Here is an 18,635-nt window from a genome sequence, read left to right as displayed (position 1 = left end):
AAAATAGAGGCTAAGAAAGCTGACTGGAGGATCATAGACAGAAGATCCAGAAGACACCAGTAGCTGGTTCTTAGACAGCTATTCTTTCCAAAGAGGGGAAATTTTGCTAAGGACAGAATAGACCAGATGAAAATCTCATTTTCCAAAATGACATTTAGACAACTGTTAGGTCACAGAGGTAGTCTAAAATATCCAGAAATGAGCTACAGGAGTTCACGTGGTTAGATAAAAACTAGCATTCCTCAGGAACTTGTGAAACCAGTTCCCACCTGCCACAAGGAGTCATTTCCCTTACAACATATCAAAGCCCTGGCTCCCTCAGTATCACAAGTAACTGTTATATATTTCAAAGTCCAGGCTAGCATCCCAGCCCTTCTCACCTCCTCTATCCTGAACCCCCTTCAGCTCACAGGCTTTCCTTCCCCAGCTACTCCCCATACTTCTTATAATCCAGTCATTCTCACCATGCTCTCTCTAAGTCTCTGTATCCTGCTCTCCTCTCTCACAGACAGCCTTGGCCAGTCCAGTCTGCTGGCTGTGTTCAGTCTACTTCTTTCTCTCTCTGCTCTGGACTCTTCCAGGTGCCTCTGGCTGCTCTCTCTCACGAATCCACAATAAAAATCTTAACCATATCATGGAGCAGTCATGTTGGCAGTTTCTTTACTGAATCCGCTCACATAAAAGGACTACAAGTCCACAGGATTAGTCCAGTTCAGCAACTGTAAGGTTCCGGTGATGACTGGAGGCTCACTCACATTTCTCACATTTGTAAGGGCTCTCTCCAGTGTGGCTTCTCTGGGATTCATAAGGAGTGTCCGGCTACTAAAGCTTTTATTGCACTGACTACACTGATAAGATTTCTCACCAGTGTGGATACAAAGATGCTGAAAAGTCCTGAATTCTGAATGAAGGCTTTGCCACACTCGTTATACTAATAGCGCTTCTCTCCAGTGTGTATCTGCTGCTGTTGGACAAGGTGTGAGATAAGGCGGAAAGCCTTCCCCCATGCTTCACATTCACTGGGCTTTCCCCCTGTGTGGATTCTTCCATGTCTAATGAGATCACTGCAGGTACTGAAGGCTTTTCCATACTCCTTGCATTGATAAGGTTTCTCTCCAGCTCGGTTCCGCTGATGTTCATTCAAGCCTGATTTCTGGTTAAAGGCCTTCCTACACTCTTTGCATTCATACGGCTTCTCCCCGTAGGGTTCTCCAGTGTTGAATGAGGGCTTGAGCTCTGAGTGAAGCTTTTCCCACATTTATTGCACCTGTATTGTCTTTCTTCAGCAGGGTGGTGATGCAGCCTTTCCATCCTCTTGTATATACACGTTTCTCTGTACTTGGAATCCAGAAGAGCATCTCTGGAGTCTCCTGTCCCCAAAATGTTCTGATCTTTTAAGACTTCTTGCTTTGCTGTCAACCCCTGGTTTACAAGTATAGGTTCACACCTGGAACAATAACCAGAACAAAAATAAACAGATCCTTATAGGAAGGATGCGTTCCTAGAGTGTGGATAAGTTTACATAATGTAAGGATGACGTAAACAGGACTATCAGAGTAATCACGTTTCTACAGCTGAAATTCAGGCTGGAGGAAAAGCAAGACTCACAGAGAGGCTATGCACAGGCAGATGCTACAGAATATTCACCACATGAAAGGCACTATTCTAGGTGTTCCACACATATTAACTTGTAACTCTTCAGTTAACTCTCTACATGAGGTACTTTGATGTTTCCATGTCCGAGACACATAAACTAAAGGCATAGGAAGTTTGCCTAGCTTGTCTACTGTCAAAAGCTACTTGGTTGCGATGTTTAATTCCAACCCATGTAATTTGGCCGTAGAATCACAATCTTAACCCTTTTCAGAGCCACCAGAGCTCCCTTTGAATGAACATGTGCTTTATTCTTGAAACTGGTGGAGGCCAGAAGGTTCGCATTAGAGCTGTGTCACTGTGGAATGGTTGACTGTTGATTCCTGCTTGGTCTTCAAAAGCACTACATCTTCTGAGGGCACTTCAGACCATTCTTGCTTCTGACCTAGGGCCTGTGGGTTTAAAAGAGAACTTTGAAAGCCCTAGCTAATGATTAATGCAAGAGAATATGTGGAACCATATGAAACATTCTGTAGAAGGATGGTTCAATGGAAGGACCAAAGTTCTATATCCCACAAGAGCAGAAAAGAAAGAAAAAAGTGAACCAATAAGAAAGATGTGGTCATCTTAAACAGGTCAAGTTATTTGACAGATTGCCCTTTAAACGGGGGAAATCCAGCTGGGCTTGGTGGCACAGGCCTCAAGTCCAAATTACACAGAGGGCTGAGGAGGATTACAAGTTCAAAGCAACCTGGAGAACTTGGTGAGACTTTATCTTAAAATACATCATTTAAAAGAGGGTGAGGTAGCCAGGCAGTGGTAGCACACACCTGTAATCCCAGCACTCAGGAGGCAGAGGCAGGTGGGTCTCTGTGAGTTCAAGGCCAGCCTAGTCTACAGAGCTAGTCCAGGACAGGCTCCAAAACTACAGAGAACCCCTGTCTTGCAAAACCAAAACAAACAAACAAATAAATAAATGAGGGTGAGGCTAGAGTTCAGTTGAAATGTGCTTGCTTAGCTTGTGCAAGACTGTGGGTTCAATCCTCAGTCCCAGAAGGAACACAAAGGAGGTCAGGTGTGGGGGAATCTGATTTCCCTCTCCTTGAATGAATGTGGTATTTGATGGCTCCTTTCTACTGAAATATGGCAGAAGTGATAGTGTCTAACTTCTATATAATAATAGTTTTTAAAAAGCTTTGTGGTTTTTCCCTCTTTTTCTCCACTGGAGAAAACTAGCTGAAATGTCATGAGAACAAGCAATTCTATTGTAATATACCTTATTAAATATAATTTACGTTAGTAAATTGCCATATGCTGTTTTTGAGCTCACTAAAAAGCTGGTTTTGGAGGAGGGCTTGGCTCCTCCACTTCAGGCCCAAGCATGCTGGTCTAGAACTATCCTTGAAGACCACTTGTCTGGAGATAGATAGACTGCCCACCCCCGGCCCTGAGGCAGGAGGAAAAGAGAACAGTAAAACAGCCCAGAGTAAAACCACCCTGTCCTTGAGAGCCTGCTTTGCTTCCTAACTCACAGTCACCCCAGTTCCAGGGGATGTTACACCCTCTTCTCACCTCTGTGGATGATAAGCATACACGTGTAGGCAAAACACTCAATAAAATGAAATAAAACTAAAATAAAAATTTAAAAAACAAATACATGCATGTGATTTTTTCTAATGCCAGTGGTGGGAAGTCTCAGCACAGGAAGACATTCTGCCTGGGGCCTTCTTTGTTGATCAGAGGCTCCGACTGACTGGGTATGACTGGGCCTCCAAGTCCTTTCTAGTCTGTTCTTCATGTTCTGAACCTGCTGCTCGCTGTTTGGGGCTCTTCTGCTTGTTCCTGTCTAGTAAGCTCACTCATTTGGAAACCAAAAGCACAACGATGCTGTCTCATTCTCCATGAGGAATATAACTGGGAAAGTTGTGAGAATCTGCACAGTGCCATTATTGTTTCTAAGGAGCAAATGGTCCAATGCTGAGGGAATCCCCAGAGAGGAATTTCTCTCCTTGTGTGTGTTGGCTCAGGAATGAGCCAAGCGGACTAATCTTAGTGAGTAGTAGTGGTCCAACAAACTGAAAGGTTTCAAGCTGCACCATGTGGCTGAGGCTTTGCAAATGGCGACTGGGAGAAATAATATGACCTTTTCAGCCAGGTGGGAAAGCTACTGAGGAGCAAGGCTGAATGGGGCAGTCAAAGGTTCCGTCAGAAAAGGAGGCGGTGGGCTTGTAGAGCTGTCTGGTAATGCTGCCAAGAAACCCGAGTCATAAGCAGAGCAAAGGAAGGGGAGCCCCATCACTGCAAGGAAAGTTCATTTTGAAATTGGCTCTGTGAGGGACACCAGGGCCAAAGACCTGACTCTTGGCTCTCATCGAATCTCCTATGCTTCTCCTCAAAGACTGTTGCAAAAAGTCAAGGAATCTATGAAGCACGAAGTGTTCCCTGGGGCGGCTGTAGCTTCACGGCAAGGATGTGGATCAGGATTATTAAAGCTGCTGCTCTTGTCAATAAACAAGTTACTATGACTCTCATAGTGAATGAGACAAGAAATCCAGTCAACCAAGTGATTAAAAATATATATAACTGGGGGAGCTGGGCAACTGATGCATGTGAAGGTGACTCAAGCCACCCTCTTCACACCCCTGGTGAGCAGGGAGAGCCCTGGACAAAATACATGGAGTGACTTCTGAGAACTATGGCAGATTCTTCAAAAGAATGGGTTGTGAGCTTTAAGGGGTCTCAGTGGGTAAAGGCACTTGCGAAGCAAGCCTGATAGCCTGGGTTTGATCCACAGCATCCATGGAGTTAGATACAGTGGCTCACATCTGTCATCCCTGCACTCCTAATGCTGTCTATGGAAACTGGACATGGAATTGTCCAGAAGGTTATAGACCAGCTAGCGTGGAGTACACAGAAAAGCAGGAACAGCAAGAGAGACCATGCCTTAACAAGACCAAAGAAAGAACCAACTCCCAAAACACTGTCCTCTGACTTCCACACCACACTAGTAGCATATGCATGCCTTAACTTATGAACACACACATCATACACATGCACAGTAGTAAGCATTTTAAAAAAATGAAGGATAGAGCCCGTGACTGATGCTTCCCAGACCACTTCTGCTGGGTGATGTGTCTGACTTGACATTCTACTGTTTATCTGCTGCTTGTTGTTTTGTTCCTTTACTTCTGCTTGCTATGTATTTAATAAACTCTCTCATTCAAAACTGAAAGGCTATTGTGGGTCATTCTCTGGGTGGAACACCTGGGATGAGTCAATGTGGCAAAGACCTAAAACTTCCTGTCGGCAGACAGAGAGCAACTGAAGTTACTAACAACCACAACTGGGATGTTACAAAAGGGGTCTGTCAGCCTTAGTTATGCTATCAGGTGGCTATACTAGTCTTGACTGACATCTTCACTGAAAAACTCAGGAGATCCTCCTAAACAGCAGCCAGATTCCCAATTCACAATAACTCAAACAACACTGTCGTTTTTTTTTATAAACTATTAAGAATTAGGGGTTACAGGGCAGTGGAGGCACATGCCTTTAATCCCAGAATTTGGGAGGCAGAGGCAAGAGAATCTATGAGTTGGAGGCCAGCCTGGACTATAGAGTGAGTGTCAGGAAAGCCAGGGCTACACAGAGAAACCCTGTCTTGGAAAGAGGAAGGGGGAAGAGAGGCGAGGGGAGGGGAAGGGAAGAGAAAGGAAAAAGGAGAGGAAAGGAAAGGAAGAGGAAAGGAAAATATTTAGGGGGTGACTGTTTACCCAGAAGCAGAGAACTCAGACTTGTAGCCACCAGCAATGGAGCTTCGCTCATTGTTCAGTGTCTAGAGCCCAGTCCTCCTCCTCCCACCTTAGAGAGGTTCCAAGCTCACTAAGCTCTTGCTCCAGATCTTCAAGCATAGCCACCACTTCCTCCCCGCTGTCTGGGCTCTGCTGTTGCACCAGGGTCTGCAGCTCCTCAGGCAGGATGGCCAGGAATGGCTCCAGCACCAGCAGCTCCAGGATCTGTTCTTTGGTGTGGGCCTCAGGCTGCAGTCACTGTCTGCAGAGTTCATGTAGCCCACTCAGAGCTTTCCGAGGCCCAGGAGTCTCTTGGCCAGCAAAGTTGTTCCCTGGAAGATAGCTTTCTTGGTCTCAGAGAGGACCTTCCTCTACCTTCACAATCTTGAGTACATCCTGTCCAGCTGTTGAAACCATTTTGGGATTCATTTAGAGGATTCACAGCACTGTGAGTTGAAAGAAAAATTATGATTGAAGACTCTTTGATTCAATCTTCTTAAGGAACTTTAACTTGACAACAGAATATTATATATCAATGGTAAATAAAAGTAGTGAGAAACATACAATGAATAAAAACTATGAATAGAATTTATATTAGTAAAAAGTGGCCAGGCACGGTGGCACAAGCCTTTAATTCCAGCATTTGAGGGGCAGAGGCAGCTAGAACTTGAGATCTGAAGGCCAATCTCATCTACATATCGAGTCCTGGCTGCCTCTGCCTTCCAAATGCTGGGATTAAAGGCTGTGCCACCATGCCTGGCCACTTTTAAAGTATATGTAATCATTACTTACATATGTTTGAGAAAAGCATATGATAAAATGCATTATTAATTGTTGTGGTAATGCCCGCGCTACCACCACCCGTTCACCATGTCCAAGTGAGGGGCTGTGGATTGAAAAACAGAGACAAGAGACAGCAGGTCATTCGTGCCAGCAGAATGCCCAATGCAGTTTAATGAAAGAGGGAGGGAACCTTAAACACAGGCTTACAACACAATGGGAGAACCCGGGAGGGCAGAAGTTCGCTACCCAATGTTCTACATTCTTACATCTAAGCTGTTTACACCAGATGCAGGATACACAAACAAGGAACTTACCTTAAGCATTCAGGAGGGTGGAGACTGGCAGGGAATCAGCATAGGGAGGACATCTGGTCAAGGTCGGCAAGCAGACAACAGTTACCCAAATTGAGGGTTCCAAGACCCTACAATTCATGGTCTCAAGTCTCCATCCTTCCCTCTAGTCTTGTATTGGTAATACCCTCCAACCTTGAGCTCAACCATGTGGCTATCGGCTCATGTGGTATTGGCAAGCCAGAGACCTGAAAGGCACTTGTGTGACTGGGGCTTGGTTTGCTTTTTCCCCTCTCAAATTGTCCTAAGGTTATGCCCAGGCAAGTCTTCAGATGATGTAAGACACAAGAAGAGTGAAGTCACCCCACGGAAAATGATAGCACTCTAGACCAGCTAAAAATGGAGAGGCTGATAAACACTGGGTAGGCCTAACTTACCACCTGTAGAATTATGTGGCCACTCTGCATCTGGGAGCAAACATACAAATATGTCCTGCCCATCCTTGTGCCCCAAGACCCGGACTATTTATTCCACCACACTGTCACAGCAACAGGTAGCAAATACAGAAGTGAGGGTGCAGTGTAACTGTGGAACAAAAGGGGGAAATGGGTACACTTTCCACTGCATAGTTTGTAGACCTTTGTACTCTTTCTTGATTATTGTTCAGATTTGGAATAAAATATGTGTTCCAAGGAGAGAGGGGAGGGGCTCAGAGTGTAGTGATTGAAACATCTGGTAATATATAGTAGCTTCAGGTAGAAGTAATGAAGGCTATAAATGAAGGAAAAAAAAAAAGGAGCTGAAAAATTCTCACCAGACATGAAACATTGAAAAAAATATGGATTAGAAGCAAGTATGTTAGGATTAGTTTCAAATAATTGGGTTCCCTGGAGAGAAAAGGCAAAAGAGGCAGAGCCAATGTCATGGACCAGACAACTGACACTAACAGAAGCATTTCAGGGTACATAGGAGGTAAAAAGACTATTGGAGGGCCAGCAGATGCCACCAATGAAGTGTCTACCACCATGCCTCACACCTGAAGTGGACACTGAGAAATAGGCAGCTCCTAAAAGTGGTTCTCTGGTTTCCACTGGATCACCAGAGTGTGTGTACACAAACACACACATACCAGACTCAGTACACTGGAATACAAAGCTAAACATTTAGACTCTTATGGAGAACTGTGGGGGTGGGAGGCTGGATATCATTTAAGTGGCATCCTTAAGTGCAAAAGGAGTGAACTATACATTTGGGCTGAGGATGGGAAGAGCACTGGAGTGTTCAGAGGCCTTGCCGCAGGCCAAAGGAATGAAAGGAGGCTGGAATGTCTGCAGCCAAGTCAGAAGAAAGTGGCAAAGCATCTGGCTGGCAAGACCTACTAAGAACACAGGAGCTTAAACTTTATAAATGAACAGGAAACTCTAAAGCAGTGGTTCTCAACCTTCCTAATGCTGCAACCCTTTAATTCAGTTCCTCGTACTGTGGTGATCCCCAACCATAAAGTTATTTTCATTGCTATTTCATAACTGTAGTTTTTCTACTGCTGTGAATCATAATGTGCATATTCTTGGAGACAGAGGTTTGCCAAGGGGGTCTAGGCCCACAGGTTGTGAACCGTTGATCTAAAGGCTTTCCAGAAGGAAAGTGATAAGACTGAATTGTGTCTTGAGAAGTTCTGTACTGAGTGGAAAAAATGAGAACAAAAGCAACAACAGGAGCCAGAAGGATGGTTGGAGAAAGGTAAGAATGGAGGCTATTGCACTTCATCTAGAAAGGCGTCTGCTTAGGGGAGACCATGTGCGGTAAGGGAATTTTGAAAAGCAGGTGCAACTGAAAGGAGAAACAGTGTAACACTGGAAATTCAGCTGTCTCCTCCAACAGCTGTCAGCGGTCCGGGATCAGTTGTTGTAACACTGGAAATGCAGCTGCCTCCTCCAACAGCTGTCAGCGGTCCGGGATCAGTTGTTGTAACACTGGAAATGCAGCTGCCTCCTCCAACAGCTGTCAGCGGTCCGGGATCAGTTGTTGTAACACTGGAAATGCAGCTGCCTCCTCCAACAGCTGTCAGCGGTCCGGGATCAGTTGTAACACTGGAAATGCAGCTGCCTCCTCCAACAGCTGTCAGCGGTCCGGGATCAGTTGTTGTAACACTGGAAATGCAGCTGCCTCCTCCAACAGCTGTCAGCAGTCCGGGATCAGTTGTAACACTGGAAATGCAGCTGCCTCCTCCAACAGCTGTCAGCGGTCCGGGATCAGTTGTTGTAACACTGGAAATGCAGCTGCCTCCTCCAACAGCTGTCAGCGGTCCGGGATCAGTTGTAACACTGGAAATGCAGCTGCCTCCTCCAACAGCTGTCAGCGGTCCGGGATCAGTTGTAACACTGGAAATGCAGCTGCCTCCTCCAACAGCTGTCAGCAGATCCTGGATCAGTTGTAACACTGGAAATGCAGCTGCCTCCTCCAACAGCTGTCAGCGGTCCGGGATCAGTTGTAACACTGGAAATGCAGCTGCCTCCTCCAACAGCTGTCAGCGGGTCCGGGTCTAGACAGAGATACAGTTATAACACACTCAGAGAAGCCTGGGATTTGGAGGGTGTAGTCAAGGTATATTCCTGTAAGAACTTCAAGTGTCCTTCCTAAATTTAATATTCAGTTTCTAGAGATTACCTGTAATCCACAAAGAAATCATTTCATAAGAATTTATTAAGTGCCTCATATGTGTCAGGCAGTGAAACAATTGCAGTGTGATACGTTCACATTTTCCTCCTTCAGTGAACTAAAAACATGAGAGAAAGTATAAGAACTTTTTTTCCATTAACTTTGGTATACTTAGCAATAACAGAAAAACAGTAACGTCAACCACCTGTGTTGCAACATAATTCCCAAAGGATACTGGGTTACAGTTACAAGGAAATAGAGGAATAGTTCAAATACCACAAAGACTCAAGCAAATCTGTAAGCACATAATTTACAGGAGAGCCAGTGGAGTCTCTTCAACAAGACGATGGATTGGAAAGAATGGAGGGGAGGCGTAGGGTTATAACTAAAAGAGATTTTAAAACTACATACACCAACTGGCCTACAACTGCATTCTAGTTGGAACAAATTAATTGCAAAAGAAATCTGTGGGACCACTGCTGGGGGCAGAGGGAATTTGCGTGTAAACTAGGTGTTATATAGTATTAGGGAACGCCCCTGCTCATAATTGTGTCCGCTAATAATATGGCGATGTGGGAAAATGTCCTTTGGAATCTATTATGGCTCAATGGTTCTTGCAGAGGACCCTGTTCTCAGTATCCATGTGGCGGCTTACAAAATGTCTAACTCTAATACCGCAACTCTAGTACTGTACTCAGGGTACCGTACACCTTCTCCTGGCCTCCGTGGGCATCAGGCAGCACACACTGCCCATGGACACGTTCAGATGAAACATTCAAACACGTACATAAAAATGAATAAATCTTTAAAAAAAAATACTGGGGGATGACATGTCGTGATACTTGTAGTTTATTGTACAACCAAGAAAAGTATACAAAACAAATGCTACCTCGTGTTAACATTTATGAAGTATACACGTATTTATGTATGGCTAGAGGTCTAGCTCACCGGTAGAATGGTGCTTAACATGTCCCTGGCTTTCATACCCAACATCATAAAACAAAAATAAGAGAGCTGCAGCTCGGCGACAGAGTGATTGCCTGTGGTAAGAGGATGCCCTGGGTTCCACTCCCAGCACAATCAATTAATCAACGCCTCTATCCGTCTCAGGTACCTCGGGACTGGGTTTGAGCTGGGAAGATCCAGACCACTCCGGATTTACCCGTCTCTAAGCCCCGAATCTGGGTCGAATGGCGCAGGAGAAACTGTTCTTTCATCCCTTTCCAAATAAGGGCTTTAAATCGCCTGGGAGCCTGGGTGAGATTCGGCAAAGCAGCCCAGACTCAACGTCCCAGCTCCGGAGCAGCTGACCGCCACAAAGACGGGAAGTGCGTCATTGGTCATGAGGCCAGGCGCCAAGTAAGCCTTCCTTCCCTCTTTCTAAAAGCGGCTTTTCTCTGGGAATTACAAGACTTTCACGCCGCGGTGACCCGCAGCTATCAGGCGTGGGCCTCAAATCGCAGCCCCGCTGGCGGAGGCTGACATCGAAGGGACGCTGCTGTGGGCACGAAAACAAAAAAGAGGACCGGAAGGGACTTCTGGTTCCCCCCACCTGTATCTCTTACCCTTTAGTTCCGGAGTCGATCTGTCCCCAGCCTGATTGAAAGTGTGAAGAGAGGCAGAGAACCAAAACAAACTTGTTCCTCTTTGAGTTATTCTTATTTTCCCCTCCTAAATCCTTCTTTATTTCTCTTCTGGAACCTCAAACTCTAGAATACGAGCGAGCAGGCAAGTAACTGTGGAGGACTGACTTGCATTTGAAATAAACTAGAATAAATATTTGTAGGTCGATTAGAGGAGTAAATTCCACGTATGTCTAGCAGGTAGTGTAGAAACTGCCTTGCTGAAAAGTAGTCCTCACCTGGAACCCACGAGTTAACTTAACCCACGGTGAAAGCCTGCCATCTCCGCCTTCAATTTTCTATGTCTCTACATCAGTCCCTGCTCGACTCTGCAAATGGGTACGGTAATCATTTAAGTAAGTTCCGTCTAAAACCTGTTTATAAGTCATCCCCCATCAAGGTTGAAGCCACACAGGTGAGAGTAATAGAAGTACTGATGGCCAGCCTTTGCCATTTCTTATCCCGGATCCTGAAATGGCACCTGAGAGTCTTCAATCATGATCCTAAGTCTGCAGTCTCGTGGACAACAGGGCAAACAGGGCCCTACAGATAATACCACGAAGATGTACGAGGGGATATTTCCTGGCTGACAGAAACAGGAAGCTGAACGGCCTGCTTTATAGCCAGAACGATGTAATGGTGTTTTGATGCAAGAACGGTTTGCACCAATAACAGTATAGTCCTTTTGCTGGACCACTGGAGAAGGAAAGCCCTTGCCCTCTGGCCTGGGTGAAAATGGCTACCAGAGTTCACCAAAGCGTGTGATGCTTAAAAACGTCCTGCATTAACTAAACAGTTACAATTGGATTCTGAACTGGAATTATGTTTTCGCAGCAAGCAGCTAAAGTTGGTGTGTAGTTTCCTTAAGGCACCTTTGCAGAACTTAAAGTAGATGGGTTTGACGTTAGATCAGTCCAGCTGGCTGTGGCTAATAGTATTTGCTCCGGGCAGAAAGGACTGAAGGGAACGAGAAACAGCTTTAATTAGTGAAAATTACTTTGAATAGTGAAAACACTATTTTTTATATAGTTAGTGAGTCAAATAGCCCCAACTTTGAAAATCTTTGCTTACTTAAAGGAAAAAATATTAAAAGAAGTGGTAATAATAAAGCCCTGTTGTTAAATTTTAATGGTGCTTTTGCAGTATTGGTAGTGATTTAACAATACTTTAAACTCTTAAGCAAATACTGTTTGGGGAAGTTAAGTCATTTTTATCTACCAGAGTGTATTGAGATACTTGATGCATCCAAAGAATTGAGCAGTTCTGCATGACTAGAAGGTAGAATCTGTGGCAAAGAGCACCAGCACTTACTTTTCCTGTATCCCTAACAGAGGAATCTGGGAAAGATGATTAAATTTGCCCCTAGAAATGTCATTGCAGCAGTTTTGTGGGAGACAGACTATAAGGAAGTAAGAATATGAGCAGGGAGATCGGTAAAGAGACTGCAATGGAATCCTCAATGAAAATACTGTGAGTGGGAATCAGGGTGGTAACAACAGAAAGAGAGAACAGATAATGTCAAAAAGCTGATGTATATTCATTTTTGAAACAGAGTCTCATATAGTTCAGTCACTTCAAACCCACTGTTCAGCCTAGGATGGCGTTGAACTCCCGATCCTCCTGCTTCTGCCTCCCAAATGTGGGGATTACAAGTTTATACCATTAATTTATTTTTAAATTTTATTAATTATTCAAAGTCTGTTCAATACAGTATTATGCTAAAGGTTTGTTCTTGGGCTGTATATAATAATCACAAACATAAGTCCCTCATTCTCATGAATGTTATAAAATAAAATAAATACTACCTGGAAGATCATATGTAAGGAAAATAAATCAAAATTATAAACATCAGTACCAAATGCAGAGTGGAAAAACCATGTCATATGTTTTAAACCTTGCAGACATCACAAGCAAAATCAGGAAAGCAATAGTTTTATTATGTATATCATGATACACACCTACAATATTTTTTCAGTATTTCTTTGACTTTATGCTCTTGGACCTCTTCTTTAAATATGAAATTCTTCTTGATATCCTAGGTTGGCCTCAAACTCAATATGTAGCCAAAGATGACCTTGAATTCCTGCCTCTATCTCCCAAGTGCTGGGATTACTGATGTGTGCCACCACGATGTGTTTATGTGGTATTGGGGACTGAATCCAGGGCTCTGCACATGTTAAGGATGAACTCTACCTACTGAACTATGTCTTCAGCCTCTGTATATTAACTTTTTTTTTTTTTTTTTTTTTTTAGAAATTTCCAGAAATAGGTGATGGAGAGATGGCTCGATAGTTATAATTTACTCCTCTCGCCAAAGCCCTCGGTTTGGTACTCAGCACCTAACATGGCAGCCCTCAGCCACCTGTAACTCCACTTGCAGGAGCTCCAGACCGTTTTCTGGCTTTCTCCAGTACCAGGCATTTACATGATGAGCAGCCACACATGCTGACAAAATACTCTACACATAAAAAACAATAGTGAAATTACAAAGGAAAAAGTCATTTACACTGGATTTTACACTTTCAGGTGCTCATTATTTCTCTCTAAAGACTGTTTTCAACATTTTGCTTCAGCCTGATGTTCTTGTAATCTCAACACTGAATATCCATATGAAAGAGAATAAAAACAGATCTTTATTGATGATCCTGTACAAAAACCAACCCTAAATGAACCAAAGACCTTATTGGAAGTCCTGAAACTCTGAAACTCTTAGAGGGAAAAGAGAAATGCTTCATAGGCAAGGAATTTCTGAAGGTGACTCCAGTCTTCCAGGTATAAATGCCAACAATTCACAAATGCTGTCTCAAGAAATTAAAATGTGTCTTACAGCAAAGGAATTTAAGTGAGGAAAAAGACAGCCTACAGAATGGGAGAAAAATCTTCACTAGCTATATCATTGACAAGATTAATACTGAGAATATACAAAGAATTCAAGAAACTACATCTAACAACCCAATCAGTAAATAAGCTAGTGAAATCAACAGTTCTTAAAAATTGAAATAGGGGCTGGAGAGATGGCTCAGAGGTTAAGAGAACTGACTACTCTCCCAGAGGTCCTGAGTTCAATTCCTAGCAACCACATGGTGGCTCACAACCATCTGTAATGAGATCTGGTGCCCTCTTCTGGCCTACAGTCATACATGCTGTATACATAATAAATAAATAAATCTTTTAAAAAAAATTGAAATAGAAATGTCCAATAAACAAATGAAAACTCAACCTTCCTAGACATCAGAAAATACAAATTTAAACTAGAATGAGATTCCATTTTACTCCAGTCAGAATGACATTAAGAAAAACAACAACAAATACTTGTGAGGATGCTGAAAATCAGACCATTAATCACTGCTGGTAGAAACGAAAACCAGTCCAGCCACTATGGAAACCAGTATGGAGGTTCTTCAGAAAGTTATACACAGATGTACCATATGACCCAATTATACCACTCTATTATCCAAATGACTCTAGCTCAATATAACACAGATAATTGCATATCAATGTTTATTACATCACTATTCACAATAACTAAGTTCTAGAACCAACCTAGGCATCTATTCAACAGAGAAATATGTTAAAAATATAATATATGTGCACAACAGAATTTTTTCAGCCATAAAGAACAAAGTTATATCCTTTACAGAAAAATGGATACAATTGGTGATAATCATACTAAGCAAATTAATCAGTTTCAGAAAGACAAATACTGCATGCATACTTTCATTTGTAGTTCCTAGATTTCATATAGATACATAAAATCATGCATGTGCTTATGACACAAAAGTAGAAGCAAAATTCTAGAGCAGCGGTTCTCAAGGTGTGGATCACAACCCCTTTAGGGGTCCGAATGACCCTTTCACAGTGGTCGCCTAAGACCATCGGAAAACACAGATATTTACATTATGATTCATAACAGTAGCAAAATTACAGTTAGGAAGTAGCAATGAAAATAATTTTATGATTAGGGGATCACCACAATATGAAGAACTGTATTAAAGGGTCACCACAGCATTAGGAAGGTTGAGAACCACTGGTCTAGAGGAACAATTTTAAATGCAGATGCAGGGAGGGGGGAAAGGGACTTGTAAAGAGCTAGACTCAAAGTACAGTATACAGTTGTATGAGAAATGCCCTTACACAGTCCAATGTTCTGTGTAATGAATATTCACCAATGGAAATGTTAATTAGTGTAGTGGGTAGCCATCCCAGCATTGGCCTGGAAGTTCCAACCCCCATTGAGGCTTCAGTAATGATCATGCCCACAAGGCGGGGCAGAGGAGGGAGTGGAAGATGGAGGATCAAGAGGAGGTCGCTCTCTTGGTTCAGGGACGCTGGACGCAGGAGGTAGACCGAGCAGAGTTCTCCAGAGAACACCGCCGGACTGTGCTATACCTTTGCCAGACCCTGCAACCTACCCCTTCATTTGTAAGTTACCCCACAAAATAAACCTCCCTTTTAACTACGTGGAGTGGCCTTAATAATTTCACCAATATCTGGCGCCCAACGTGGGGCAAATTCCAAAGGCCTAGGCGGCTCCCTCCCTCAGCCCCTCCCCGGCTGGCAAAAGTTCCATTTAACCAGGGGACGCCTACACGGTTCCTCATCATCCTTCCCTTTTCCTCAGCTGCCTATCCTCTCAAAACCAGACAGATCCTAGGGGATGATAGTTAAGAACTGCAAACCAAACAAAGCAGTTGCCCCAGTCAAAGATGTAATGCCAGATGGGGTATGTTTTCTAAAAAACAGACTAGTACGACCTCATGTATATAATATGCAGTTGTTGAATTTGCAATTGCATTTTCCTATCTCTTTTGCAAAGGTGAGTAAGAAATTCATATTTGCAAAAGATGGGCAAAATTTTAGTTTCTGTTTCCCAGAGTTCCTGTGGTGGTTTGAATAAGAATGGCCACCATAGGCTCATAGATTTGAATGCTTGTTCATCAGGGAGTGGCACTACTTGACAGGGATTAGGGGGTGTGGCCTTGCTGGAGTAGGTGTGGCTTTGTTGGAGGAAGTATGTCACTGGGGGTGGGCTGTAAGGTTTCAAAGGCTCAAGCCAGTCCCAGTGTCTTCCTCTTCCTGCTGATCTGGATGTGGAACTCTCAGCTACTTCTCCAGCACCATGTTTGCCTGCATGGTGCCATGCTTCCTGCCATGATGATAATGGACTAAACCTCTGAAACTGTAAGTGGGCCCCAGTGAAATTCTTTCTTTTATAAGAGTTGCTGTGGACATGGTGTCTCTGTATAGCAATAGAACACTGACTGAGAGAGTTCCTCTCCTATGCATCTTATTATAGTGAGAAGGACCTGAGTAACAGGACAATGTTTTTATTAATAATTGATTTTTTCCAGGCCCTATCACATTTTCCCCTCCCACCCTCCCATCCTCCCACCCTCCCTCTTCCTATCGCTCCCTCTCTCCTCTCCTCCCATTCCTCTCCCAGCACCCCCCTCCCCCTCCTTCCTCTTCAGAAAAGGACAAGCCTCCCATGCATATCAGCCAGCCATGGCATATCAAGTTGAAGTAAGACTAGGCACCTCCTCTCCTATTAAGGCTGGATGAGGCAACCCACCCGGAAGAAAGGGTCATAAAAGCAGCTAACAGAGTCAGAGACAGCCTACAGAACAATTCAAATGTGTTGTGTTTGTTCCTACTACTGATGATAAATCTCTCAGAAAATGTGAGCAAAATGTGATATACTGAAGGCCCTGATAAAAAAATGTATTTGCTATAGGACAGAGATATTTCCAATGAAGACACAGGTGCCACCCACCTAAGTTAAGACCTGAGGTATGTCATCTGGGACATACCAGACCATCTTTTCCAAAGCAAAGCAATCACTGTATCATGGACATTAATCTCTAAGTAGGAAGTACCAGGCCTGGTTTGCCTATTCAGGTTCTAGATGCAGCAATATAGCCATTCAAAATTTCTACTCTGTGAATAGCCTGAACATACCCATTTTTCTTATCTTATCCATTTTCCCCATTTGGCTATGATTTTTATATTTATGTGCATATATTCATTATATATTCAATGTAATGCTCGTTTCTTGATACTGCATGTCCCAAATAGATTCTCCCAGTCTTTCAACTGTCTTTCCTACTAGCTTCTGGCATTTCTGTTTCTACATACAACGTAGTTCTAATTTCTAATGAGGTAAGACATTTCTTTTTCTTTAATTTGTATTTTGTCCAGTATCTCAGTTACTTCTCTATTGCTATGATAGACACCATGACCAAGGCAACTTACAGAAGAAAAAGTTTATTTGGAACTTACAGTACTAGAAAGATAACAGTCCATCACCATCATGGGGAACATGGCAGCAGGTGCCAGAGCCTCAGGTGAATACTCACATTTGCATCCACATCTCCATTCACAGGAAGCAGAGAGAGCTAACTCAAAAGGACAGGAATCTTTTGACCCTCAAAGCCCAGCCCCAGTGACATACTCTCCTCTGGAAGGTCACACCTCATAATCCTCCCCCAACAGCCACGAAATATTCAAATGCAGGCACTTGTGGAGGTCATTTCCTTCACACCACTACATTTAGTTTAAGAGAAAACCTGCTTAGAGTTCATAAAGACGCAATCCTATACGTTTAAAAAAAAAATGAAAGTTTTTTTCTACTTTACAGAGGAATTGATCTTTGTGTGACATGTTAAGTAAAACTCAATTATATTATATTCCTTCCCTTAGCTACCTAAATGTCATCTATTTGCCAAGTAGCTTCTTCTTTCTCCAGTGACTTAGAATGCCATTTTGCCATGTTGAACATCTGCACATACTTATTTGTTTCTCCATGCTTAGTGCTGTTCCACAGATCTCCTTGTCTTTAGTGGTGTCTGTATTACAGTGTTGAAACTCCTTTGCATTTTAAACTAGTCTTTATTTCAGGCAAAGCAAGTTTTGCATTACTTCCATTTGCTCAAGAATTTAATTGCATATTCATGACTTTCATTATTCCATAAGAATTTAAAGTAGACCAATTGGGTTCCATTGAATACACAGGATTGGGATTTCTATTGACTCTGGATTGATTTTTTTTTTAAGAATATGGAATGCTTCATGAATTTGTGTGTCATCCTTGTGCAGTGGCCATAATAATCTGTGTATCTGTCTAATTTTAGGATATGGTGCTGAAGCAAGCACTCTGCATAGAATTTCTGTATTAACTTAGGAAAGAATAACACCCTAATGATGTTGAACTTTCAAATACACATATTTGGTATATTTATTATCTTTCATTATTTGATGTAGGGGTATCTTTCATTAGGTATATACTTTTATGGTTTAAAATTCTATTATTATTGGACAATTTCATGCACATATAGTGAGTTTTTATCATCTTCACCTCTTATCATCCTCCCCCTTCCTCACTGAAACCATCTCCCACTGAAATCCTTCTTCCCAAGACCTCTCTACCTTGATGTCTTTGTGTGTGTGTGTGTGTGTGTGTGTGTGTGTGTGTGTGTGTGTGTGTGTGTGACCTGCTGAGTTTAATTATGGTTGCTTGCATGATCATGAGTGGAGCTATTTTGTTTTATGAGGAGGGACCTCACACTAATCCAGGACTCACAATGTAGAGCAAACTGGCCTGGAACTTGAACCTATTACTTGAAGTGACTCTCCTTCCTCAGCTTCTCACATGCTGGGATATGAGCCCACATAGCTGGCTCTCAGCTACCTATCCTTAATAAATAAAGCCTGATGCTTCCATTTAGGGCTCTTTTATATTTTCTTGCTACTGTAATGGTTGCCTTTTTAAGGTGATGTTTTCTTATTTGGGTTGGTTATGAAAAATGTAATTATCAATATGAAGTTTTAAAATTTAGTATCTTAAACCTAAATTTGCTAATTATGATAATTTGAAGATTATATTATCTTGGATTTAATATACA

At 42.8% G+C, this 18,635-nt stretch overlaps 1 non-coding gene and 1 pseudogene across 1 annotated transcript; both read right to left on the bottom strand.

The window, feature by feature from the left end:
• Nucleotides 1-386: 386 nt before the first annotated feature.
• Nucleotides 387-2,079, bottom strand: LOC118583715 (annotated as a pseudogene).
• A 15,705-nt stretch (nt 2,080-17,784) lies between these two features.
• On the bottom strand, nt 17,785-17,887 carry LOC118584908. Its single transcript, XR_004945080.1, has one exon. It is a non-coding gene; the product is annotated as a U6 spliceosomal RNA (small nuclear RNA).
• Between the last annotated feature and the right edge of the window lie 748 nt (nt 17,888-18,635).

This window comes from Onychomys torridus, chromosome 5 (genome assembly GCF_903995425.1).
Source record: "Onychomys torridus chromosome 5, mOncTor1.1, whole genome shotgun sequence".
NCBI classification, from domain to species: Eukaryota; Metazoa; Chordata; class Mammalia; order Rodentia; family Cricetidae; genus Onychomys; species Onychomys torridus.
The sequence above is the reverse complement of the archived record's forward strand: the minus strand, read 5'-3'. Positions and strand labels throughout refer to the sequence as shown.